The 27,346-nt window shown below is 46.7% G+C and overlaps 3 long non-coding RNA genes across 3 annotated transcripts; 2 read left to right on the top strand and 1 right to left on the bottom strand.

The window, feature by feature from the left end:
- Positions 1 to 13,252: 13,252 nt before the first annotated feature.
- Positions 13,253 to 16,884, bottom strand: LOC127925158 (uncharacterized). Its single transcript, XR_008119888.1, has 4 exons — positions 16,791 to 16,884; positions 16,611 to 16,700; positions 16,452 to 16,534; positions 13,253 to 13,443 (listed from the first exon to the last, which is right to left on the bottom strand). It is a non-coding gene; the product is annotated as an uncharacterized LOC127925158 (long non-coding RNA).
- Positions 16,590 to 18,932, top strand: LOC127925157 (uncharacterized). Its single transcript, XR_008119887.1, has 3 exons — positions 16,590 to 16,735; positions 17,423 to 17,512; positions 18,811 to 18,932. It is a non-coding gene; the product is annotated as an uncharacterized LOC127925157 (long non-coding RNA).
- A 249-nt stretch (positions 18,933 to 19,181) lies between these two features.
- LOC127925156 (uncharacterized) lies at positions 19,182 to 20,793 on the top strand. Its single transcript, XR_008119886.1, has 6 exons — positions 19,182 to 19,400; positions 19,476 to 19,767; positions 19,922 to 20,039; positions 20,120 to 20,159; positions 20,236 to 20,545; positions 20,584 to 20,793. It is a non-coding gene; the product is annotated as an uncharacterized LOC127925156 (long non-coding RNA).
- The last annotated feature ends 6,553 nt before the right edge of the window (positions 20,794 to 27,346 follow it).

Below are 27,346 nucleotides of genomic sequence, written 5' to 3'. Positions count from 1 at the left end.
TCTTAGTAAACCCAGCTCCCTACGTTATTTTAGTAAACCCAGCTCCCTACGTTATCTTACTAGAAACCCAGCTGCCTACGTTATCTTAGTAAACCCAGCTCCCTACGTTATCTTAGTAGAAACCCAGCTGCCTACGTTATCTTAGTAAACCCAGCTCCCTACGTTATATTAGTAGAAACCCAGCTCCATATGTTATCTTAGTAGAAACCCAGCTCCCTAGGTTATCTTAGTAGAAACCCAGCTCCCTAGATTATCTTAGTAGAAACCCAGCTCCCTAGGTTATCTTTGTAGAAATCCAGCTCCTTAGGTTATCTTAGTAAACCCAGCTCCATACGTTATCTTAGTAAACCCAGCTCCCTACTTTATATTAGTAAACCCAGCTCCCTACCTTATCTTAGTAAACCCAGCTCCCTAAGTTATCTTAGTAAACCCAGCTCCCTACGTTATCTTAGTTATCTTTATCTTAGTAAACCCAGCTCCCGACATTATCTTAGTAAACCCAGCTCCCTACGTTATCTTAGTAAAACCCAGCTCCCTACGTTATCTTAGTAAAACCCAGCTCCCTACGTTATCTTAGTAAAACCCAGCTCCCTATGTTATCTTAGTAGAAACCCAGCTCCCTACGTTATCTTAGTAAACCCAGCTCCCTACGTTATCTACCCAGCTCCCTACGTTATCTTAGTAGAAACCCAGCTCCCTACGTTATCTTAGTAGAAACCCAGCTCCCTACGTTATCTTAGTAGAAACCCAGCTCCCTACATTATCTTAGTAGAAACCCAGCTCCCTATGTTATCTTAGTAGAAACCCAGCTCCCTACGTTATCTTAGTAGAAACCCAGCCCAGCTCCCTATGTTATCTTAGCAGAAACCCAGCTCCCTACGTTATCTTAGTAAAACCAGCTCCCTACGTTATCTTAGTAAAACCCAGCTCCCTACGTTATCTTAGTAGAAACCCAGCTCCCTACGTTATCTTAGTAGAAACCCAGCTCCCTACGTTATCTTAGTAGAAACCAGCTCCCTACGTTATCTTAGTAGAAACCCAGCTCCCTACGTTATCTTAGTAAAACCCAGCTCCCTTCGTTATCTTAGTAAAACCCAGCTCCCTATGTTATCTTAGTAGAAACCCAGCTCCCTACGTTATCTTAGTCTTAGTAAAGAAACCCAGCTCCCTACTTTATCTTAGTAGAAACCCAGCTCCCTACGTTATCTTAGTAAACCCAGCTCCCTACGTTATCTTAGTAGAAACCCAGCTCCCTACGTTATCTTAGTAAAACCCAGCTCCCTACGTTATCTTAGTAAACCCAGCTCCCTACCTTATCTTAGTAAAACCCAGCTCCTACGTTATCTTAGTAAACCCAGCTCCCGACATTATCTTAGTAAACCCAGCTCCCTACAGTTATCTTAGTAAACCCAGCTCCCTACGTTATCTTAGTAAACCCAGCTCCCTACGTTATCTTAGTAAACCCAGCTCCCTACGTTATCTTAGTCGAAACCCAGCTCCCCACATTATCTAAGTAAACCCAGCTCCCTAAGTTATCTTAGTAAACCCAGCTCCCTACATTATCTTAGTAAACCCAGCTCCCTATGTTATCTTGCAGAAACCCAGATCCCTATATTATCTAGTAGAAACCCAGCTCCCTACGTTATCTTAGTAGAAACCCAGCTCCGTACGTGATCTTAGTAGAAACCCAGCTCCCTATGTTATCTTAGTAGAAACCCAGCTCCCTATGTTATCTTAGTAAACCCAGCTCCCTACATTATCTTAGTAAACCCAGCTCCCTACGTTATCTTAGTAAAACCCAGCTCCCTACGTTATCTTAGTAAACCCAGCTCCCTACGTTATCTTAGTAGAAACCCAGCTCCCTACGTTATCTTAGTAAACCCAGCTCCCTACGTTATCTTAGTAGAAACCCAGCTCCCTACGTTATCTTAGTAGAAACCCAGCTCCCTACGTTATCTTAGTAGAAACCCAGCTCCCTACGTTATCTTAGTAGAAACCCAGCTCCCTAGGTTATCTTAGTAAACCCAGCTCCCTATGTTATCTTAGTAGAAACCCAGCTCCCTACGTTATCTTAGTAGAAACCCAGCTCCCTACGTTATCTTAGTAAAACCCAGCTCCCTACGTTATCTTAGTAGAAACCCAGCTCCCTACGTTATCTTAGTAAAACCCAGCTCCCTACGTTATCTTAGTAGAAACCCAGCTCCCTACGTTATCTTAGTAACCCAGCTCCTACGTTAAAAACCCAGCTCCCTACGTTATCTTAGTAAACCCAGCTCCCAAGTTATCTTAGCAGAAACCCAGCTCCCTACGTTATCTTAGTAAACCCAGCTCCCTACATTATCTTAGTGAACCCAGCTCCCTACTTTATCTTCGTAAACCCAGCTCCCTACTTTATCTTAGTAAACCCAGCTCCCTACTTTATCTTCGTAAACCCAGCTTACTTTATCTTAGTAAACCCAGCTCCCTACGTTATCTTTAGTAATCCCAGCTCCCTACGTTATCTTAGTAAAAGTAAACCCAGCTCCCTACCTTATCTTAGTAAACCCAGCTCCTACGTTATCTTCGTAAACCCAGCTCCCGACATTATCTTAGTAAACCCAGCTCCCTCAGTTATCTTAGTAAACCCAGCTCCCTACGTTATATTAGTAGAAACCCAGCTGCCTACGTTATCTTAGTAAACCCAGCTCCCTACGTTATCTTAGTAAACCCAGTTCCCGACATAATCTTAGTAAACCCAGCTCCCTATGTTATCTAAGTAAACCCAGCTCCCTACGTTATCTAAGTAAACCCAGCTCCCTATGTTATCTTAGTAAACCCAGCTCCCTATGTTATGTAAGTAGAAACCCAGCTCCTATGTTATCTTAGTAGAAACGCAGCTCCCTATGTTATCTTTGTAGAAACCCAGCTCCATATGTTATCGTAGTAGAAACCCAGCTCCCTAAGTTATCTTCGTAAACCCAGCTCCCTACATTATCTTAGTAAACCCAGCTCCCTACGTTATTTTAGTAAACCCAGCTCCCTACGTTATATTACTAGAAACCCAGCTGCCTACGTTATCTTAGTAAACCCAGCTCCCTACGTTATATTAGTAGAAACCCAGCTGCCTACGTTATCTTAGTAAACCCAGCTCCCTACGTTATATTAGTAGAAACCCAGCTGCCTACGTTATCTTAGAAAACCCAGCTCCTTAGGTTATCTTAGTAGAAACCCAGCTCCCTAGGTTATCTTAGTAGAAACCCAGCTCCCTAGGTTATCTTTGTAGAAATCCAGCTCCTTAGGTTATCTTAGTAAACCCAGCTCCATACGTTATCTTAGTAAACCCAGCTCCCTACGTTATATTAGTAAACCCAGCTCCCTACCTTATCTTAGTAAACCCAGCTCCCTAAGTTATCTTAGTAAACCCAGCTCCCTACGTTATCTTAGTAAACCCAGCTCCCTACGTTATCTTAGTAAACCCAGCTCCCGACGTTATCTTAGTAAACCCAGCTCCCTCTGTCATGTAAGTAGAAACCCAGCTCCCTACGTTATCTTAGTAGAAACCAGCTCCCTATGTTATCTTAGTAGAAACCCAGCTCCATATGTTGTCTTAGTAGAAACCCAGCTCCCTACGTTATCTTAGTAAACCCAGCTCCCTACGTTATCTTAGTAAACCCAGCTCCCTACGTTATCTAGTAGAAACCCAGCTCCCTACATTATCTAAGTAAACCCAGCTCCCTACGTTATCTTAGTAGAAACCCAGCTCCCTACGTTATAATAGTAGAAACCCAGCTCCCTACGTTATCTTAGTAAACCCAGCTCCCTACGTTATCTTAGTAGAAACCCAGCTCCCTACGTTATAATAGTAGAAACCCAGCTCCCTACGTTATCTTAGTAAACCCAGCTCCCTACGTTATCTTAGTAAACCCAGCTCCCTATATTATCTATTAGAAACCCAGCTCCCTACGTTATCTTAGTAGAAACCCAGCTCCGTACGTTATCTTAGTAGAAACTCAGCTCCGTACGTTATCTTAGTAGAAACTCAGCTCCCTACTTTATTTTAGAAATCCAGCTCCCTATGTTATCTTAGTAGAAACCCAGCTCCCTACGTTATCTTAGCAGAAACCCAGCTCCCTACGTTATCTTAGTAAACCCAGCTCCCTACGTTATCTTAGCAGAAACCCAGCTCCCTACGTTATCATAGCAGAAACCCAGCTCCCTACCTTATCTTAGTAAACCCAGCTCCCTACGTTATCTTAGTAGAAACCCAGCTCCCTACCTTATCTTAGTAAACCCAGCTCCCTTCGTTATCTTAGTAAACCCAGCTCCTAAGCTATCTTAGCAGAAACCCAGCTCCCTACGTTATCTTAGTAAACCCAGCTCCCTACATTATCTTAGTGAACCCAGCTCCCTACTTTATCTTCGTAAACCCAGCTCCCTACTTTATCTTAGTAAACCCAGCTCCCTACGTTATTTTAGTAATCCCAGCTCCCTAATCTTAGTAAACCCAGCTCCCTACCTTATCTTAGTAAACCCAGCTCCCTACGTTATCTTCGTAAACCCAGCTCCCGACATTATCTTAGTAAACCCAGCTCCCTCAGTTATCTTAGTAAACCCAGCTCCCTACGTTATATTAGTAGAAACCCAGCTGCCTACGTTATCTTAGTAAACCCAGCTCCCTACGTTATCTTAGTAAACCCAGCTCCCGACATAATCTTAGTAAACCCAGCTCCCTATGTTATCTAAGTAAACCCAGCTCCCTACGTTATCTAAGTAAACCCAGCTCCCTATGTTATCTTAGTAAACCCAGCTCCCTATGTTATGTAGTAGAAACCCAGCTCCCTATGTTATCTTAGTAGAAACGCAGCTCCCTATGTTATCTTTGTAGAAACCCAGCTCCATATGTTATCGTAGTAGAAACCCAGCTCCTAAGTTATCTTCGTAAACCCAGCTCCCTACATTATCTTAGTAAACCCAGCTCCCTACGTTATTTTAGTAAACCCAGCTCCCTACGTTATATTACTAGAAACCCAGCTGCCTACGTTATCTTAGTAAACCCAGCTCCCTACGTTATATTAGTAGAAACCCAGCTCCTACGTTATCTTAGTAAACCCAGCTCCCTACGTTATATTAGTAGAAACCCAGCTGCCTACGTTATCTTAGAAAACCCAGCTCCTTACGTTGTCTTAGTAGAAACCCAGCTCCATATGTTATCTTAGTAGAAACCCAGCTCCCTAGGTTATCTTTGTAGAAATCCAGCTCCTTAGGTTATCTTAGTAAACCCAGCTCCATATGTTATCTTAGTAAACCCAGCTCCCTACGTTATATTAGTAAACCCAGCTCCCTACCTTATCTTAGTAAACCCAGCTCCCTAAGTTATCTTAGTAAACCCAGCTCCCTACGTTATCTTAGTGAACCCAGCTCCCTACGTTATCTTAGTAGAACCCAGCTCCCGACATAATCTTAGTAAACCCAGCTCCCTACGTTATCTAAGTAAACCCAGCTCCCTACGTTATCTTAGTCCTACGTTAGTAAACCCAGCTCCCTATGTTATCTTAGTAGAAACCCAGCTCCCTACGTTATCTTAGTAGAAACGCAGCTCCCTACGTTATCATAGTAAACCCAGCTCCCTACGTTATCTTAGTAAACCCAGCTCCCTACGTTATCTTAGCAGAAACCCAGCTCCCTACGTTATCTTAGTAGAAACCCAGCTCCCTACGTTATCTTAGTAGAAACCCAGCTCCCTACGTTATCTTAGTAGAAACCCAGCTCCGTACGTTATCTTAGTAGAAACTCAGCTCCCTACTTTATTTTAGAAACCCAGCTCCCTATGTTATCTTAGTAGAAACCCAGCTCCCTACGTTATCTAAGAAACCCAGCTCCCTACGTTATCTTAGTAGAAACCCAGCTCCCAACGTTATCTTAGTAGAAACCCAGCTCCCTACGTTATCATAGTAGAAACCCAGCTCCCTACGTTATCTTAGTAAACCCAGCTCCCTACGTTATCTAGCAGAAACCCAGCTCCCTACCTTATCTTAGTAAAACCCAGCTCCCTTCGTTATCTTAGTAAACCCAGCTCCCTAAGTTATCTTAGCAGAAACCCAGCTCCCTACGTTATCTTAGTAAACCCAGCTCCCTACATTATCTTAGTGATCCCAGCTCCCTACTTTATCTTCGTAAACCCAGCTCCCTACGTTATCTTAGTAAACCCAGCTCCCTACGTTATCTTAGTAAACCCAGCTCCCTACGTTATTTTAGTAATCCCAGCTCCCTACGTTATCTTAGTAAACCCAGCTCCCTACCTTATCTTAGTAAACCCAGCTCCCTACGTTATCTTAGTAAACCCAGCTCCCGAGCTCCCTCAGTTATCTTAGTAAACCCAGCTCCCTACGTTATATTAGTAGAAACCCAGCTGCCTACGTTATCTTAGTAAACCCAGCTCCCTACGTTATCTTAGTAAACCCAGCTCCCGACATAATCTTAGTAAACCCAGCTCCCTATGTTATCTAAGTAAACCCAGCTCCCTACGTTATCTAAGTAAACCCAGCTCCTATGTTATCTTAGTAAACCCAGCTCCCTATGTTATGTTAGTAGAAACCCAGCTCCCTATGTTATCTTAGTAGAAACCCAGCTCCTATGTTATCTTTGTAGAAACCCAGCTCCATATGTTATCTTAGTAGAAACCCAGCTCCCTAAGTTATCTTCGTAAACCCAGCTCCCTACATTATCTTAGTAAACCCAGCTCCCTACGTTATTTTAGTAAACCCAGCTCCCTACGTTATCTTAGTAAACCCAGCTCCCTACGTTATATTACTAGAAACCCAGCTGCCTACGTTATCTTAGTAAACCCAGCTCCCTACGTTATATTAGTAGAAACCCAGCTGCCTACGTTATCTTAGTAAACCCAGCTCCCTACGTTATATTAGTAGAAACCCAGCTGCCTACGTTATCTTAGAAAACCCAGCTCCTTACGTTGTCTTAGTAGAAACTCCATATGTTATCTTAGTAGAAACCCAGCTCCCTAGGTTATCTTTGTAGAAATCCAGCTCCTTAGGTTATCTTAGTAAACACAGCTCCCTACGCTATCTTAGTAAACCCAGCTCCCTACGTTATCTTAGTAAACCCAGCTCCCTACCTTATCTTAGTAAACCCAGCTCCCTAAGTTATCTTAGTAAACCCAGCTCCCTACGTTATCTTAGTAAACACAGCTCCCTACGTTATCTTAGGAAACCCAGCTCCCTACGTTATCTTAGTAAACCCAGCTCCCTATGTCATGTAAGTAGAAACCCAGCTCCCTACGTTATCTTAGTAGAAACGCAGCTCCCTATGTTATCTTAGAAAACCCAGCTCCCTAAGTTATCTTAGTAAACCCAGCTCCCTACATTATCTTAGTAAACCCAGCTCCCTATGTTATCTAGTAGAAACCCAGCTCCCTACGTTATCTTAGTAAACCCAGCTCCCTACGTTATCTTAGCAGAAACCCAGCTCCCTACGTTATCTAAGAAACCCAGCTCCCTACGTTATCTTAGTAGAATCCCAGCTCCCAACGTTATCTTAGTAGAAACCCAGCTCTGTACGTTATCTTAGTAGAAACTCAGCTCCCTACATTATTTTAGAAACCCAGCTCCCTATGTTATCTTAGTAGAAACCCAGCTCCCTACGTTATCTAAGAAACCCAGCTCCCTACGTTATCTTAGTAAACCCAGCTCCCTACGTTATCTTAGTAAACCCAGCTCCCTACGTTATCTTAGTAAACCCAGCTCCCTACGTTATCTTAGTAAACCCAGCTCCCTACGTTATCTTAGTAGAAACCCAGCTCCCTACGTTATCTTAGTAAACCCAGCTCCCTAGCTTATCTTAGTAAACCCAGCTCCCTAAGTTATCTTAGCAGAAACCCAGCTCCCTACGTTATCTTAGTAAACCCAGCTCCCTACATTATCTTAGTGAAACCCAGCTCCCTACTTTATCTTAGTAAACCCAGCTCCCTACGTTATCTTAGTAAACCCAGCTCCCTACGTTATCTTAGTAAACCCAGCTCCCTACGTTATTTTAGTAATCCCAGCTCCCTAGTATCTTAGTAAACCCAGCTCCCTACCTTATCTTAGTAAAACCCAGCTCCCTACGTTATCTTAGTAAACCCAGCTCCCTAGTTATCTTAGTAAACCCAGCTCCCTACGTTAGCGTTATATTAGTAAACCCAGCTCCCTACGTTATCTTAGTAAACCCAGCTCCCGACATAATCTTAGTAAACCCAGCTCCCTATGTTATCTAAGTAAACCCAGCTCCCTACGTTATCTAAGTAAACCCAGCTCCCTATGTTATCTTAGTAAACCCAGCTCCCTATGTTATCTAGTAGAAACCCAGCTCCCTATGTTATCTTAGTAGAAACCCAGCTCCCTATGTTATCTTTGTAGAAACCCAGCTCCATATGTTATCTTAGTAGAAACCCAGCTCCCTAAGTTATCTTCGTAAACCCAGCTCCCTACATTATCTTAGTAAACCCAGCTCCCTACGTTATTTTAGTAAACCCAGCTCCCTACGTTATCTTAGTAAACCCAGCTCCTACGTTATATTACTAGAAACCCAGCTGCCTACGTTATCTTAGTAAACCCAGCTCCCTACGTTATATTAGTAGAAACCCAGCTGCCTACGTTATCTTAGTAAACCCAGCTCCCTACGTTGTCCTAGTAGAAACCCAGCTCCTTATGTTATCTTAGTAGAAACCCAGCTCCATATGTTATCTTAGTAGAAACCCAGCTCCCTAGGTTATCTTTGTAGAAATCCAGCTCCTTATGTTATCTTAGTAAACCCAGCTCCCTATCTTATCTTAGTAAACCCAGCTCCCTAAGTTATCTTAGTAAACACAGCTCCCTACGCTATCTTAGTAAACCCAGCTCCCTAAGTTATCTTAGTAAACCCAGCTCCCTACGTTATCTTAGTGAACCCAGCTCCTAGTTATCTTAGTAAACCCAGCTCCTACGTTATCTTAGTAAACCCAGCTCCCTACGTTATCTTAGTAAAACCCAGCTCCCTAAGTTATCTTAGTAAACCCAGCTCCCTACGTTATCTTAGTAAACCCAGCTCCCTACGTTATCTTAGTAGAACCCAGCTCCCTACGTTATCTAAGTAAACCCAGCTCCCTACGTTATCTTAGTAAAACCCAGCTCCCTATGTCATGTAAGAAACCCAGCTCCCTACGTTATCTTAGTAGAAACCCAGCTCCCCCTACGTTATCTTAGTAGAAACCCAGCTCCCTACGTTATCTTAGTAGAAACCCAGCTCCCTACGTTATCTTAGCAGAAACCCAGCTCCCTACGTTATCTTAGTAGAAACCCAGCTCCCTACGTTATCTTAGTAGAAACCCAGCTCCCTACGTTATCTTAGTAGAAACCCAGCTCCCTACGTTATCTTAGTAGAAACCCAGCTCCCTACATTATCTTAGTATAAACCCAGCTCCCTACGTTATCTTAGTAGAAACCCAGCTCCCTACATTATCTTAGTAGAAACCCAGCTCCCTACGTTATCTTAGTAGAAACCCAGCTCCCTACATTATCTTAGCATAAACCCAGCTCCCTACGTTATCTTAGTAGAAACCCAGCTCCCTATGTTATCTTAGTAGAAACCCAGCTCCCTACGTTATCTTAGCAGAAACCCAGCTCCCTACGTTATCTTAGTAGAAACCCAGCTCCCTACGTTATCTTAGTAGAAACCCAGCTCCCTACCTTATCTTAGTAAACCCAGCTCCCTTCGTTATCTTAGTAAACCCAGCTCCCTAGTTATCTTAGCAGAAACCCAGCTCCCTACGTTATCTTAGTAAACCCAGCTCCCTACATTATCTTAGTGAAACCCAGCTCCCTACTTTATCTTCGTAAACCCAGCTCCCTACGTTATCTTAGTAAAACCCAGCTCCCTACGTTATCTTAGTAAACCCAGCTCCCTAAATTTTAGTAAAACCCAGCTCCCTACGTTATCTTAGTAAACCCAGCTCCCTACCTTATCTTAGTAAACCCAGCTCCCTACGTTATCTTAGTAAACCCAGCTCCCTCTGTTATCTTAGTAAACCCAGCTCCCTACGTTATCTTAGTAGAAACCCAGCTCCCTATGTTATCTTAGAAAACCCAGCTCCCTACGTTATCTTAGTAAACCCAGCTCCCGACATAATCTTAGTAAACCCAGCTCCCTATGTTATCTAAGTAAACCCAGCTCCCTACGTTATCTAAGTAAACCCAGCTCCCTATGTTATCTTAGTAAACCCAGCTCCCTACGTTGTCTTAGTAGAAACCCAGCTCCCTACGTTATCTTAGTAGAAACGCAGCTCCCTATGTTATCTTAGTAGAAACCCAGCTCCATATGTTATCTTAGTAGAAACCCAGCTCCCTAGGTTATCTTAGTAAACCCAGCTCCCTACATTATCTTAGTAAACCAAGCTCCCTAGGTTATCTTAGTAAACCCAGCTCTCGACATAATCTTAGTAAACCCAGCTCCCTACGTTATCTTAGTAAACCCAGCTCCCTACGTTATGTTAGTAGAAACCCAGCTCCCTATGTTATCTTAGCAGAAACCCAGCTCCTACGTTATCTTAGTAAACCCAGCTCCCTACGTTATATTAGTAGAAACCCAGCTTTAGAAAACCCAGCTCCTACGTTGTCTTAGTAGAAACCCAGCTCCCTATGTTATCTTAGTAGAAACCCAGCTCCCTAGGTTATCTTTGTAGAAATCCCAGCTCCTCCCTAGGTTATCTTAGTAAACCCAGCTCTTAGTAAACCCAGCTCCCTATATTATCTTAGTAAACCCAGCTCCCTACGTTATCTTAGTAGAAACTTAGTAAACCAGCTATCTTAGTAAAACCCAGCTCCCTACTTTATCTTAGTAAACCCAGCTCCCTATGTTATCTTAGTAGAAACCCAGCTCCCTACGTTATCTTAGTAAACCCAGCTCCCTACGTTATCTTAGTAAACCCAGCTCCCTACGTTATCTTAGTAGAAACCCAGCTCCCTAAGTTATCTTAGTAGAAACCCAGCTCCCTACATTATCTTAGTAAAACCCAGCTCCCTACGTTATCTTAGCAAAACCCAGCTCCCTACGTTATCTTAGTTATCTTAGTAAAACCCAGCTCCCTACGTTATCTTAGTAAAACCCAGCTCCCTTTATCTTAGTTATCTTAGTAGAAACCCAGCTCCCTACGTTATCTTAGTAGAAACCCAGCTCCCTACGTTATCTTAGTAGAAACCCAGCTCCCTATGTTATCTTAGCAGAAACCCAGCTCCCCCAGCTACGTTATCTTAGTAGAAACCCAGCTCCCTACGTTATCTTAGTAGAAACCCAGCTCCCTACGTTATCTTAGTAGAAACCCAGCTCCCTGTTTATCTTAGTAGAAACCCAGCTCCCTACATTATCTTAGTAGAAACCCAGCTCCCTACGTTATCTTAGTAGAAACCCAGCTCCCTACGTTATCTTAGTATAAACCCAGCTCCCTACGTTATCTTAGTAAAACCCCAGCTCCCTACGTTATCTTAGTTATCTTAGTAGAAACCCAGCTCCCTACGTTATCTTAGTAGAAACCCAGCTCCCCACGTTATCTTAGTAAAACCCAGCTCCCCCAGCTCCCTACGTTATCTTAGTAGAAACCCAGCTCCCGTTATCTTATCTTAGTATAAACCCAGCTCCCTACATTATCTTAGTATAAACCCAGCTCCCTACGTTATCTTAGTATAAACCCAGCTCCCTGTGTTATCTTAGTAGAAACCCAGCTCCCTACATTATCTTAGTATAAACCCAGCTCCCTACATTATCTTAGTATAAACCCAGCTCCCTACGTTATCTTAGTAGAAACCCAGCTCCCTACGTTATCTTAGTAGAAACCCAGCTCCCTACGTTATCTTAGTAGAAACCCAGCTCCCTACATTATCTTAGTAGAAACCCAGCTCCCTACATTATCTTAGTAGAAACCCAGCTCCCTACATTATCTTAGTATAAACCCAGCTCCCTACATTATCTTATCTCCCAGCTCCCTACGTTATCTTAGTAAAACCCAGCTCCCTACATTATCTTAGTAGAAACCCAGCTCCCTACGTTATCTTAGTAGAAACCCAGCTCCCTACGTTATCTTAGTAGAAACCCAGCTCCCTACATTATCTTAGTAGAAACCCAGCTCCTACGTTATCTTAGTAGAAACCCAGCTCCCTACTTAGTAGAAACCCAGCTCCCTACGTTATCTTAGTATAAACCCAGCTCCCTACATTCTTATCTTAGTATAAACCCAGCTCCCTACATTATCTTAGTATAAACCCAGCTCCCTACATCTTAGTAGAAACCCAGCTCCCTATTATCTTAGTAGAAACCCAGCTCCCTACGTTATCTTAGTAGAAACCCAGCTCCCTACGTTATCTTAGTATAAACCCAGCTCCCTGATTTATCTTAGTATAAACCCAGCTCCCTACGTTATCTTAGTATAAACCCAGCTCCCTATGTTATCTTAGTATAAACCCAGCTCCCTACGTTATCTTAGTAGAAACCCAGCTCCCTACGTTATCTTAGTAGAAACCCAGCTCCCTACGTTATCTTAGCAGGAACTCAGGCCCTAAGACCATATTAAACATCACACAAACATTTGCTATTTTATTTTTTATTACCAAAAGCGTTTTCCAGTTGCTTTCACATGATGGGAATGTTGTAGTCCTGCATGGGAGGGTTCATATACTGTGTGTTGCTAACATCCCTGGCATTCCAGCAAGAGGTCCATGTAGGCACCAGTCACCAGGCTGTCATCCCCGACACCGAGCTCCTTCATCAGGCTGCGAGCAATCGCCTCCCCCTCCTCAGGCCTCTGGTCCTCCCTCAACACCACCTACACACACACACAGTTTCATAAAAACAGCTTTTTAAACAAGATCTAGAAACACAGACACACCCCAACCTCTAGATCTATGTAGTGTCCCAGCCAGGTGAACCTACCTCTAGATCTATGTAGTGTCTAGTGTCCCAGCCAGGTGAACCTACCTCTAGATCTATGTAGTGTCTAGTGTCCCAGCCAGGTGAACCTACCTCTAGATCTATGTAGTGTCCCAGCCAGGTGAACCTACCTCTAGATCTATGTAGTGTCTAGTGTCCCAGCCAGGTGAACCTACCTCTAGATCTATGTAGTGTCCCAGCCAGGTGAACCTACCTCTAGATCTATGTAGTGTCTAGTGTCCCAGCCAGGTGAACCTACCTCTAGATCTATGTAGTGTCTAGTGTCCCAGTCAGGTGAACCTACCTCTAGATCTATGTAGTGTCTAGTGTCCCAGCCAGGTACCTCTAGATCTATGTAGTGTCTAGTGTCCCAGCCAGGTGAACCTACCTCTAGATCTATGTAGTGTCCAGTGTCCCAGCCAGGTGAACCTACCTCTAGATCTATGTAGTGTCTAGTGTCCCAGCCAGGTGAACCTACCTCTAGATCGATGTAGTGTCCCAGCCAGGTGAACCTACCTCTAGATCTATGTAGTGTCCAGTGTCCCAGCCAGGTGAACCTACCTCTAGATCTATGTAGTGTCCCAGCCAGGTGAACCTACCTCTAGATCTATGTAGTGTCTAGTGTCCCAGTCAGGTGAACCTACCTCTAGATCTATGTAGTGTCCCAGCCAGGTGAACCTACCTCTAGATCTATGTAGTGTCTAGTGTCCCAGTCAGGTGAACCTACCTCTAGATCTATGTAGTGTCTAGTGTCCCAGCCAGGTACCTCTAGATCTATGTAGTGTCCCAGCCAGGTGAACCTACCTCTAGATCTATGTAGTGTCTAGTGTCCCAGCCAGGTGAACCTACCTCTAGATCTATGTAGTGTCCCAGCCAGGTGAACCTACCTCTAGATCTATGTAGTGTCCCAGCCAGGTGAACCTACCTCTAGATCTATGTAGTGTCTAGTGTCCCAGTCAGGTGAACCTACCTCTAGATCTATGTAGTGTCTAGTGTCCCATCAGGTGATCTATGTAGTGTCCCAGCCAGGTGAACCTACCTCTAGATCTATGTAGTGTCCCAGCCAGGTGAACCTACCTCTAGATCTATGTAGTGTCCCAGCTAGTGAACCTACCTCTAGATATATGTAGTGTCCCAGCCAGGTGAACCTACCTCTAGATCTATGTAGTGTCTAGTGTCCCAGCCAGGTGAACCTACCTCTAGATCTATGTAGTAGCAGAAACCCAGCTCCCTACGTCTAGTGTCCCAGCCAGGTGAACCTACCTCTAGATCTATGTAGTGTCTAGTGTCCCAGCCAGTTGAACCTACCTCTAGATCTATGTAGTGTCTAGTGTCCCAGCCAGGTGAACCTACCTCTAGATCTATGTAGTGTCTAGTGTCCCAGCCAGGTGAACCTACCTCTAGATCTATGTAGTGTCCCAGCCAGGTGAACCTACCTCTAGATCTATGTAGTGTCTAGTGTCCCAGCCAGGTGAACCTACCTCTAGATCTATGTAGTGTCTAGTGTCCCAGCCAGGTGAACCTACCTCTAGATCTATGTAGTGTCCCAGCCAGGTGAACCTACCTCTAGATCTATGTAGTGTCCCAGCCAGGTGAACCTACCTCTAGATCTATGTAGTGTCTAGTGTCCCAGTCAGGTGAACCTACCTCTAGATCTATGTAGTGTCCCAGCCAGGTGAACCTACCTCTAGATCTATGTAGTGTCTAGTGTCCCAGTCAGGTGAACCTACCTCTAGATCTATGTAGTGTCTAGTGTCCCAGCCAGGTACCTCTAGATCTATGTAGTGTCTAGTGTCCCAGCCAGGTGAACCTACCTCTAGATCTATGTAGTGTCCCAGCCAGGTGAACCTACCTCTAGATCTATGTAGTGTCCAGTGTCCCAGCCAGGTGAACCTACCTCTAGATCTATGTAGTGTCTAGTGTCCCAGTGAACCTCCTCAGCCAGGTGAACCTACCTCTAGATCTATGTAGTGTCTAGTGTCCCAGCCAGGTGAACCTACCTCTAGATCTATGTGTGTCCCAAGGTGAACCTACCTCTAGATCTATGTAGTGTCTAGTGTCCCAGTCAGGTGAACCTACCTCTAGATCTATGTAGTGTCCCAGCCAGGTGAACCTACCTCTAGATCTATGTAGTGTCTAGTGTCCCAGCCAGGTGAACCTACCTCTAGATCTATGTAGTGTCTAGTGTCCCAGCCAGGTGAACCTACCTCTAGATCTATGTAGTGTCTAGTGTCCCAGTCAGGTGAACCTACCTCTAGATCTATGTAGTGTCTAGTGTCCCAGCCAGGTGAACCTACCTCTAGATCTATGTAGTGTCCCAGCCAGGTGAACCTACCTCTAGATCTATGTAGTGTCTAGTGTCCCAGCCAGGTGAACCTACCTCTAGATCTATGTAGTGTCCCAGCCAGGTGAACCTACCTCTAGATCTATGTAGTGTCCCAGCCAGGTGAACCTACCTCTAGATCTATGTAGTGTCTAGTGTCCCAGTCAGGTGAACCTACCTCTAGATCTATGTAGTGTCCCCAGCCAGGTGAACCTACCTCTAGATCTATGTAGTGTCTAGTGTCCCAGCCAGGTGAACCTCTAGATCTATGTAGTGTCCCAGCCAGGTGAACCTACCTCTAGATCTATGTAGTGTCTAGTGTCCCAGCCAGGTGAACCTAGATCCCCAGCCAGGTGAACCTACCTCTAGATCTATGTAGTGTCTAGTGTCCCAGCCAGGTGAACCTACCTCTAGATCTATGTAGTGTCCCAGCCAGGTGAACCTACCTCTAGATCTATGTAGTGTCCCAGCCAGGTGAACCTACCTCTAGATCTATGTAGTGTCCCAGCTAGGTGAACCTACCTCTAGATATATGTAGTGTCCCAGCCAGGTGAACCTACCTCTAGATCTATGTAGTGTCTAGTGTCCCAGCCAGGTGAACCTACCTCTAGATCTATGTAGTGTCTAGTGTCCCAGCCAGGTGAACCTACCTCTAGATCTATGTAGTGTCTAGTGTCCCAGCCAGGTGAACCTACCTCTAGATCGATGTAGTGTCTAGTGTCCCAGCCAGGTGAACCTACCTCTAGATCTATGTAGTGTCCCAGCCAGGTGAACCTACCTCTAGATCTATGTAGTGTCTAGTGTCCCAGCCAGGTGAACCTACCTCTAGATCTATGTAGTGTCTAGTGTCCCAGCCAGGTGAACCTACCTCTAGATCTATGTAGTGTCCCAGCCAGGTGAACCTACCTCTAGATCTATGTAGTGTCCCAGCCAGGTGAACCTACCTCTAGATCTATGTAGTGTCTAGTGTCCCAGTCAGGTGAACCTACCTCTAGATCTATGTAGTGTCCCAGCCAGGTGAACCTACCTCTAGATCTATGTAGTGTCTAGTGTCCCAGTCAGGTGAACCTACCTCTAGATCTATGTAGTGTCTAGTGTCCCAGCCAGGTACCTCTAGATCTATGTAGTGTCTAGTGTCCCAGCCAGGTGAACCTACCTCTAGATCTATGTAGTGTCTAGTGTCCCAGCCAGGTGAACCTACCTCTAGATCTATGTAGTGTCTAGTGTCGCAGCCAGGTGAACCTACCTCTAGATCGATGTAGTGTCCCAGCCAGGTGAACCTACCTCTAGATCTATGTAGTGTCCCAGCTAGGTGAACCTACCTCTAGATATATGTAGTGTCCCAGCCAGGTGAACCTACCTCTAGATCTATGTAGTGTCTAGTGTCCCAGCCAGGTGAACCTACCTCTAGATCTATGTAGTGTCTAGTGTCCCAGCCAGTTGAACCTACCTCTAGATCTATGTAGTGTCTAGTGTCCCAGCCAGGTGAACCTACCTCTAGATCTATGTAGTGTCCAGTGTCCCAGCCAGGTGAACCTACCTCTAGATCGATGTAGTGTCTAGTGTCCCAGCCAGGTGAACCTACCTCTAGATCTATGTAGTGTCCCAGCCAGGTGAACCTACCTCTAGATCTATGTAGTGTCCAGTGTCCCAGCCAGGTGAACCTACCTCTAGATCTATGTAGTGTCTAGTGTCCCAGTCAGGTGAACCTACCTCTAGATCTATGTAGTGTCTAGTGTCCCAGTCAGGTGAACCTACCTCTAGATCTATGTAGTGTCTAGTGTCCCAGCCAGGTACCTCTAGATCGTGTAGTGTCCCAGCCAGGTGAACCTACCTCTAGATCTATGTAGTGTCTAGTGTCCCAGCCAGGTGAACCTACCTCTAGATCTATGTAGTGTCCCAGCCAGGTGAACCTACCTCTAGATCTATGTAGTGTCTAGTGTCCCAGCCAGGTGAACCTACCTCTAGATCTATGTAGTGTCCCAGCCAGGTGAACCTACCTCTAGATCTATGTAGTGTCTAGTGTCCCAGCCAGGTGAACCTACCTCTAGATCTATGTAGTGTCTAGTGTCCCAGCCAGGTGAACCTACCTCTAGATCTATGTAGTGTCTATAGTGTCCCAGCCAGGTGAACCTACCTCTAGATCTATGTAGTGTCTAGTGTCCCAGCCAGTTGAACCTACCTCTAGATCTATGTAGTGTCTAGTGTCCCAGCCAGGTGAACCTACCTCTAGATCTATGTAGTGTCTAGTGTCCCAGCCAGGTGAACCTACCTCTAGATCTATGTAGTGTCTAGTGTCCCAGCCAGGTGAACCTACCTCTAGATCTATGTAGTGTCCCAGCCAGGTGAACCTACCTCTAGATCTATGTAGTGTCTAGTGTCCCAGTCAGGTGAACCTACCTCTAGATCTATGTAGTGTCTAGTGTCCCAGCCAGGTACCTCTAGATCTATGTAGTGTCTAGTGTCCCAGTCAGGTGAACCTACCTCTAGATCTATGTAGTGTCCCAGCCAGGTACCTCTAGATCTATGTAGTGTCTAGTGTCCCAGTCAGGTGAACCTACCTCTAGATCTATGTAGTGTCTAGTGTCCCAGCCAGGTACATCTATGTAGTGTCTAGTGTCCCAGTCAGGTGAACCTACCTCTAGATCTATGTAGTGTCTAGTGTCCCAGCCAGGTACCTCTAGATCTATGTAGTGTCCCAGCCAGGTGAACCTACCTCTAGATCTATGTAGTGTCCCAGCCAGGTGAACCTACCTCTAGATCTATGTAGTGTCTAGTGTCCCAGTCAGGTGAACCTACCTCTAGATCTATGTAGTGTCTAGTGTCCCAGCCAGGTGAACCTACCTCTAGATCTATGTAGTGTCTAGTGTCCCAGCCAGGTGAACCTACCTCTAGATCTAGTGTCTAGTGTCCCAGCCAGGTGAACCTACCTCTAGATCTATGTAGTGTCCCAGCCAGGTGAACCTACCTCTAGATATATGTAGTGTCTAGTGTCCCAGCCAGGTGAACCTACCTCTAGATCTATGTAGTGTCTAGTGTCCCAGCCAGGTGAACCTACCTCTAGATCTATGTAGTGTCTAGTGTCCCAGCCAGGTGAACCTACCTCTAGATCTATGTAGTGTCTAGTGTCCCAGCCAGGTGAACCTACCTCTAGATCTATGTAGTGTCTAGTGTCCCAGCCAGGTGAACCTACCTCTAGATCTATGTAGTGTCTAGTGTCCCAGCCAGGTGAACCTACCTCTAGATCTATGTAGTGTCTAGTGTCCCAGTCAGGTGAACCTACCTCTAGATCTATGTAGTGTCCCAGCCAGGTGAACCTACCTCTAGATCTATGTAGTGTCTAGTGTCCCAGCCAGGTGAACCTACCTCTAGATCGATGTAGTGTCCCAGCCAGGTGAACCTACCTCTAGATCTATGTAGTGTCCCAGCTAGGTGAACCTACCTCTAGATATATGTAGTGTCCCAGCCAGGTGAACCTACCTCTAGATCTATGTAGTGTCTAGTGTCCCAGCCAGGTGAACCTACCTCTAGATCTATGTAGTGTCTAGTGTCCCAGCCAGTTGAACCTACCTCTAGATCTATGTAGTGTCTAGTGTCCCAGCCAGTTGAACCTACCTCTAGCTCTATGTAGTGTCTAGTGTCCCAGCCAGGTGAACCTACCTCTAGATCTATGTAGTGTCTAGTGTCCCAGCCAGGTGAACCTACCTCTAGATCTATGTAGTGTCCCAGCCAGGTGAACCTACCTCTAGATCTATGTAGTGTCCCAGCCAGGTGAACCTACCTCTAGCTCCATGTAGTGTCCCAGGCCCTCCACTGAGTCCAAGTGAAGCCTCGTCTGACCAACCAGGAACAGCCTCCTCTCCTTCCTCACCTCACCCTTAACCCCTAGAGAATCAGCCAACACAGTCTACACACACACACACACACACACACACACACACACACACACACACACACACACACACACACACACACGTTAATATACATCACCTCACCTCGAGCTCACTCTAAACTAGTCACTAATTATTCCCTCAGGGTCTTGTGTGGTAGAGAGAGTAGTGGTGTGGTAGAGAGAGTAGTGGTGTGGTAGGTACAGTAGTGTTGGAGTAGGTACAGTAGTGTTGGAGTAGGTACAGTAGTGTTGGAGTAGGTACAGTAGTGTTGTAGTAGGTACAGTAGTGTTGTAGGTACAGTCGTGTTGGAGTAGGTACTCACTGTGTAGTAGGTACAGTAGTGTTGGAGTAGGTACAGTAGTGTTGGAGTAGGTACAGTAGTGTTGGAGTAGGTACTCACTGTGTAGTAGGGACAGTAGTGTTGGAGTAGGTACTCACTGTGTAGTAGGTACAGTAGTGTTGGAGTAGGTACAGTAGTGTTGGAGTAGGTACAGTAGTGTTGTAGTAGCTACTCACTGTGTAGTAGGTACAGTAGTGTTGGAGTAGGTACAGTAGTGTTGGAGTAGGTACTCACTGTGTAGTAGGTACAGTAGTGTTGGAGTAGGTACAGTAGTGTTGGAGTAGGTACAGTAGTGTTGGAGTAGGTACTCACTGTGTAGTAGGTACAGTAGTGTTGTAGTAGGTACTCACTGTGTAGTAGGGACAGTAGTGTTGGAGTAGGTACAGTAGTGTTGTAGTAGCTACTCACTGTGTAGTAGGGACAGTAGTGTTGTAGTAGGTACAGTAGTGTTGTAGTAGCTACTCACTGTGTAGTAGGTACAGTAGTGTTGGAGTAGGTACAGTAGTGTTGGAGTAGGTACAGTAGTGTTGTAGTAGGTACAGTAGTGTTGGAGTAGGTACAGTAGTGTTGGAGTAGGTACAGTAGTGTTGTAGTAGGTACAGTAGTGTTGTAGTAGGTACAGTAGTGTTGGAGTAGGTACAGTAGTGTTGTAGTAGGTACAGTAGTGTTGTAGTAGGTACAGTAGTGTTGTAGTAGGTACTCACTGTGTAGTAGGGACAGTAGTGTTGTAGTAGGTACTCACTGTGTAGTAGGTACAGTAGTGTTGGAGTAGGTACAGTAGTGTTGTAGTAGGTACAGTAGTGTTGGAGTAGGTACTCACTGTGTAGTAGGTACAGTAGTGTTGTAGTAGGTACTCACTGTGTAGTAGGGACAGTAGTGTTGTAGTAGGTACAGTAGTGTTGTAGTAGGTACAGTAGTGTTGTAGTAGGTACTCACTGTGTAGTAGGGACAGTAGTGTTGTAGTAGGTACTCACTGTGTAGTAGGTACAGTAGTGTTGGAGTAGGTACAGTAGTGTTGTAGTAGGTACAGTAGTGTTGGAGTAGGTACTCACTGTGTAGTAGGTACAGTAGTGTTGGAGTAGGTACTCACTGTGTAGTAGGTAAAGTAGTGTTGGAGTAGGTACAGTAGTGTTGTAGTAGGTACTCACTGTGTAGTAGGTACAGTAGTGTTGGAGTAGGTACAGTAGTGTTGCAGTAGGTACTCACTGTGTAGTAGGGACAGTAGTGTTGTAGTAGGTACTCACTGTGTAGTAGGTACAGTAGTGTTGTAGTAGGTACTCACTGTGTAGTAGGGACAGTAGTGTTGTAGTAGGTACAGGAGTGGTGTAGTAGCTACTCACTGTGTAGTAGGGACAGTAGTGTTGGAGTAGGTACAGTAGTGTTGGAGTAGGTACAGTAGTGTTGTAGTAGGTACAGTAGTGTTGTAGTAGGTACTCACTGTGTAGTAGGGACAGTAGTGTTGTAGAAGGTACAGTAGTGTTGGAGTAGGTACAGTAGTGGTGTAGTAGGTACAGGAGTGGTGTAGTAGCTACTCACTGTGTAGTAGGGACAGTAGTGTTGGAGTAGGTACAGTAGTGTTGTAGTAGCTACTCACTGTGTAGTAGGGACAGTAGTGTTGGAGTAGGTACAGTAGTGGTGTAGTAGGTACAGTAGTGTTGTAGTAGCTACTCACTGTGTAGTAGGTACAGTAGTGTTGGAGTAGGTACAGTAGTGTTGTAGTAGCTACTCACTGTGTAGTAGGTACAGTAGTGTTGGAGTAGGTACAGTAGTGGTGTAGTAGGTACAGTAGTGTTGTAGTAGGTACTCACTGTTTAGTAGGGACAGTAGTGTTGTAGTAGGTACAGTAGTGTTGGAGTAGGTACAGTAGTGTTGTAGTAGGTACTCACTGTTTAGTAGGGACAGTAGTGTTGTAGTAGGTACAGTAGTGTTGGAGTAGGTACAGTAGTGTTGTAGTAGGTACAGTAGTGTTGGAGTAGGTACAGTAGTGTTGGAGTAGGTACAGTAGTGTTGTAGTAGGTACAGTAGTGTTGTAGTAGGTACTCACTGTGTAGTAGGGACAGTAGTGTTGTAGTAGGTACAGTAGTGTTGGAGTAGGTACAGTAGTGGTGTAGTAGGTACAGTAGTGGTGTAGTAGGTACAGTAGTGGTGTAGTAGGTACAGTAGTGTTGTAGTAGGTACAGTAGTGTTGGAGTAGGTACAGTAGTGTTGTAGTAGCTACTCACTGTGTAGTAGGGACAGTAGTGTTGTAGTAGGTACAGTAGTGTTGGAGTAGGTACAGTAGTGGTGTAGTAGGTACAGTAGTGTTGGAGTAGGTACTCACTGTGTAGTAGGGACAGTAGTGTTGTAGTAGGTACAGTAGTGTTGGAGTAGGTACAGTAGTGGTGTAGTAGGTACAGTAGTGGTGTAGTAGGTACAGTAGTGTTGTAGTAGGTACAGTAGTGTTGTAGTAGGTACAGTAGTGTTGGAGTAGGTACAGGAGTGGTGTAGTAGCTACTCACTCTGAGCCCCTCTGGGTCCTGTGTAGTAGGTACAGTAGTGTTGGAGTAGGTACAGTAGTGTTGGAGTAGGTACAGGAGTGGTGTAGTAGCTACTCACTCTGAGCCCCTCTGGGTCCTGTGTAGTAGAGAGAGAGTAGTTGGACACCTTGGGCCCGTCACAATCTGGTCTCTCATAGAAGATCAGCTGACCACTCCCATCCTGCTGGACAAATACAACTTCAGGCCAAAGCATGCGTGTGTGTTTACGTGTGTGTGTGTGTGTGGGGGGGGGTGTTAATGTGTGTGTGTGTGTGGTGTGGTGTGGGGGGTGTTTGTGTGTGTGTTGTGCTTTGTGTGGTGTGGTGTGTGTGTGTGTGTGTGTGTGTGGAGTGGTGTGTGTGTGGTGGGGTGTGGTGTGTGTGTGGTGTGTGCGTGTGTGGTGTGTGTGTGTGTGTGGTGTGGTGTGTGTGTGGTGGTGTGTGTGTGGTGTGTTGTGTGTGTGTGTGTGTGGTATGGTGTGCTGTGATATGGTGTGGTATGGTGTGGTACGGTATGGTGTGGTATGGTGTGGTGTGGTATGGTGTGGTGTGTGTGTGGTATGGTGTGGTATGGTATGGTGTGGTATGGTGTGGTGTGTGTGTGTGTGGTGTGTGTATGGTATGGTGTGGTGCGGTATGGTGTGGTATGGTGTGTGTGGTATGGTGGTATGGTGTGGTGTGGTATGGTGTGTGTGTGGTATGGTGTGGTATGGTATGGTGTGGTATGGTGTGGTGTGGTATGGTGTGGTGGTATGGTGTGGTATGGTGTGGTGTGGTATGGTGTGGTATGGTATGGTGGTATGGTGTGGTGTGGTATGGTGTGGTATGGTGTGGTATGGTGTGGTGTGGTATGGTATGGTGTGGTATGGTGTGGTATGGTGTGGTGTGGTGTGGTATGGTATGGTGGTATGGTGTGGTATGGTGTGGTATGGTGTGGTGTGGTATGGTGTGGTATGGTGCGGTGTGGTGTGGTGTGGTATGGTGTGGGTATGGTGTGGTGGTGGTGTGTGTATGGTGGTGTGGTATGGTGTGTGTGGTGTGTGTATGGTGTGTATGGTGTGTGTGGTGTGGTGTGGTGTGTGTGTGTGGTGTGTGTGTGTGTGTGTGTGTGGTGTGTGTGTGTGGTGTGGGTGTGGTGTGGTATGGTGTGGTGTGTGTGTGGTGTGGTGTGGTGGTGTGGTGTGGTGTGTGTGTGTGTGGTGTGTGGTGTGTGTGGGGTGTGTGTGTGTGTGTGGTGTGTTGTGTGTGTGTGTGTGTGTGGTGTGTGTGTGGTGTGTGTGGGTGTGTGTGGTATGGTGTGTGTAGGTGTGGTGTGGTATGGTGTGGTATGGTGTGGTACGGTGTGGTATGGTGTGTGTGTGGTATGGTGTGGTGTGTGTATGGTATGGTGTGGTGTGGTATGGTGTGGTATGGTGTGTGTGGTATGGTGTGGTGTGGTATGGTGTGGTATGGTGTGGTATGGGGTGGTATGGTGTGGTGTGGTATGGTGTGGTATGGTGTGTGTGTGGTGTGGTGTGGTATGGTGTGTGTGTGGTGTGGTATGGTGTGTGGTGTGGTATGGTGTGGTATGGTGTGGTGTGTGTGGTAGGGTGTGGTATGGTGTGGTATGGTGTGTGTGTGGTATGGTGTGGTGTGGTATGGTGTGTGTGTGGTGTGGTATGGTGTGTGTGTGGTGTGGTATGGTGTGTGTTGTGGTGGTGTGGTATGGTGTGGTGTGGTATGGTGTGGTATGGTGTGGTGTGTGTGTGTGTGGTGTGGTGTGTGTGGTGTGGTGCGTGTGGTATGGTGTGGTGGTGTGGTATGGTGTGTGTGTGTGGTGTGGTATGGTGTGGTATGGTGTGTGTGTGTGGTGGTATGGTGTGGTATGGTGTGGTGTGGTATGGTGTGGTATGGTGTGGTAGGTCCTTCTGTGGGGGTGGGTGTGTGTGTGGTGGTGTGTGTGGTGTGGTGTTTGTGTGTGTGTATGTGTGTGTGTGGTGTGGTGTGTGTGTGTGTGTGTGTGTGGTGTGTGTGTGTGTGTGGTGGGGTGTGGTGTGTGTGGTGTGGTGTGTGTGGTATGGTGTGTGTGGTGTGGTGTGGTGTGTGTGTGTGTGTGTGTGTGGTATGGTGTGCTGTGGTATGGTGTGGTATGGTGTGTGTGGGTATGGTGTGTACGGTATGGTGTGGTATGGTGTGGTGTGGTATGGTGTGGTGTGTATGGTGTGGTGGTGTGTGGTATGGTATGGTGTGGTGCGGTATGGTGTGGTATGGTGTGGTGTGGTATGGTGTGGTATGGTATGGTGTGGTATGGTGTGGTATGGTGTGGTATGGTGTGGTGTGGTATGGTATGGTGTGGTATGGTGTGGTATGGTGTGGTGTGGTGTGGTGTGGTATGGTGTGGTGTGGTATGGTGTGGTATGGTGTGGTGTGGTATGGTGTGGTATGGTATGGTGTGGTATGGTGTGGTGTGGTATGGTGTGGTATGGTGCGGTGTGGTATGGTGTGTTATGGTGTGTGTGTGGTGTGGTGTGTGTGTGTGTGTGGTGTGGTGTGTGTATGGTGTGGTGTGTGGTATGGTGTGTGTGTGTGTGTGTGTGTGGTGTGTGGTGTGGTGTGTGTGTGTGTGGTGTGTGTGTGGGTGTGGTTGTGTGGTGTGGTGTGGTGTGGTGTGTGTGTGTGTGTGTGGTGGTGTGTGTGTGTGTGGTGTGGTATGGTGTGGTGGTGTGGTGTGGTATGGTGTGGTATGGTGTGTGTGTGTGGTAGTGTGTGTGTGTGGTGGTGTGGTGTGGTGGTGTGTGTGTGGTGTGGTGTGGTGTGGTATGGTGTGGTGTGGTATGGTGTGGTATGGTGTGCTGTGGTATGGTGTGGTATGGTGTGGTATGGTGTGGTATGGTGTGTATGGTGTGGTGTGTGTGGTATGGTATGGTGTGGTGGTGTGGTGTGGTGGTGTGGTGTGGTGTGTGGTATGGTGTGGTGTGGTATGGTGTGGTATGGTGTGGTATGGTGTGGTGGGTATGGTGTGGTGTGGTATGGTGTGGTGGTGTGGTGGTGTGTGTGGTATGGTGTGGTATGGTGTGGTGTGGTATGGTGTGGTGGTGGTGTGGTATGGTGGTGTGGTATGGTGTGGTATGGTGTGTGTGTGGTATGGTATGGTGTGGTGGTGGTGTGGTGGTGTGGTGTGGTGGTATGGTGTGGTATGGTGTGTGTATGGTGTGTGTGGTATGGTGTGGTATGGTGTGGTATGGTGTGGTGTGGTGTGGTATGGTGTGGTATGGTGTGTGTGTGGTGTGGTATGGTGTGGTGGTGTGGTGTGGTGTGGTATGGTGTGGTGTGGTATGGTAGGTGGTGTGGTATGGTGTGTATGGTGTGGTATGGTGTGTGTGTGGTGTGGGTGTGGTGTGGTGTGGTGTGTGTGTGGTGTGGTGTGTGGTGTGGTGGTGTGGTGTGTGGTGTGGTGTGGTGTGGTGTGGTGTGGTGTGTGTGTGTGTGTGGTGTGTGTGGTATGGTGTGCATGTGATATGGGTGTGGTATGGTGTGGTGTGGTATGGTGTGGTATGGTGTGGTGTGGTGTGGTGTGGTGTGGTGTGGTGTGGTGTGGTATGGTGGTGGTGTGTATGGTATGGTGTGGTGCGGTATGGTGTGGTATGGTGTGTGTGGTATGGTGTGGTATGGTATGGTGTGTGTGTGGTATGGTGTGGTATGGTATGGTGTGGTATGGTGTGTGTGGTATGGTGTGGTATGGTATGGTGTGGTATGGTGTGTGTGTGTGTGGTGTGTGTATGGTATGGTGTGGTGCGGTGGTGGTGTGTATGGTGTGTGTGGTATGGTGTGGTATGGTATGGTGTGGTATGGTGTGGTGTGGTATGGTGTGGTATGGTGTGGTATGGTGTGGTGTGGTATGGTGTGGTATGGTGCGGTGTGGTATGGTGTGTGGTATGGTGTGGTGTGGTGTGGTGGTGTGTTGTGTGTGTGGTGTGTGTGTGTGTGTGGTGTGGTGTGGTATGTGTGGTATGGTGTGTGTGGTGTGGTGTGGTGTGTGGTGTGGTGTGGTGTGGTGTGTGTGTGGTGTGGTGTGGTGTGGTGTGGTGTGGTGTGGTGGTGGTGGTGTGGTGTGGTGTGGTATGGTGTGGTATGGTGTGGTGTGGTGTGGTGGTAGTGTGTGTGGGGGTGTGGTGTGTGTGTGTGTGTGTGTGAAGTGTGTGTGTGTGGTGTGGTGTGGTATGGTGTGTTAGTGGTATGGTCTGGTATGGTGTGGTGTGGTATGGTGTGGTATGGTGTCTGGTACGGTGTGGTATGGTGTGGTGGTATGGTGTGGTGTGTGTATGGTATGGTGTGGTGGGTTGGTGTGGTATGGTGTGTGTGGTATGGTGTGGTGTGGTATGGTGTGGTATGGTGTGTGTGGTATGGGGTGGTATGGTGGCTGGTGTGGTATGGTGTGGTGTGGTGTGGTGTGGTTCTGGTGTGTGGTGTGTGGTGTGGTATGGTGTGGTATGGTGGCTAGGGTGTGGTCTGGTGTGGTACCCCTGGTGTGGTTGGTGGCTGTGGTGTGGTGTGGTTGGTGTGGTATGGTGTGGTATGGTGTGGTTCTGGTAACCCCTGGTATGGTGTCTGGTATGGTATGGTGTGGTTCTGGTATGGTGTGGTATGGTGTGGTGTGTGTGGTGGGTGTGGTATGGTGTGTGGTGGTGTGGTATGGTGTGTGGTATGGTGTGGTCTGGCTATGGTGTGGTATGGTTCTGGTGTGGTATGGTGTGGTGTGGTATGGTGTGTGTGTGGTGTGGTATGGTGTGGTGGTGGTATGGTGTGGTATGGTGTGGTGTGGTATGGTGGTTCTGGCTAGGTCCTTCTTCTGGCTAACCTCAGTGGTTCTGGAGCCCCTACTGTGGTTCTGGCTAACCCCTACTGTGGTTCTGGCTAACCCCACGGTAGTGGGTTGGTGTGGTTCTGGCTAACCCCTACGGTGGTTCTGGCTACCCCTATGGTGGCTGTGGTGGTGGTGTGGTGTGGTGGGTCTGGCTATGGTGTGGTGTGTGTGGTGTGGTATGGTATGGTGGTTCTGGTGTGGTGGGTCTGGCTATGGTATGGTGGTTCTGGGTGTGGTGGTGGTTGTGGTGTGGGTGGTGCTGTATGTGTGTGTGTATGGTAAGGTGGTGGTATGACTTAAATGTATGGTGTGGTTCTGGCTAACCCCTGGTGTGGATGGTGGCTAACCCCTGTGGTGGTTCTGGCTAACCCCTGGTGTTCTGGCTAACCCCTATATGGTGGTGGTGGCTAACCCCTACGGTGTGGTCTGGCTGGTGTGGTATGGTGGTTCTGGCTAACCCCTACGTGGTTCTGGCTAACCCCTATGGTGGTTCTGGCTAACCCCT

The sequence above is a fragment of the Oncorhynchus keta genome, unplaced genomic scaffold, assembly GCF_023373465.1.
Source record: "Oncorhynchus keta strain PuntledgeMale-10-30-2019 unplaced genomic scaffold, Oket_V2 Un_contig_5203_pilon_pilon, whole genome shotgun sequence".
NCBI lineage: Eukaryota > Metazoa > Chordata > Actinopteri > Salmoniformes > Salmonidae > Oncorhynchus > Oncorhynchus keta.
The sequence above is the reverse complement of the archived record's forward strand: the minus strand, read 5'-3'. Positions and strand labels throughout refer to the sequence as shown.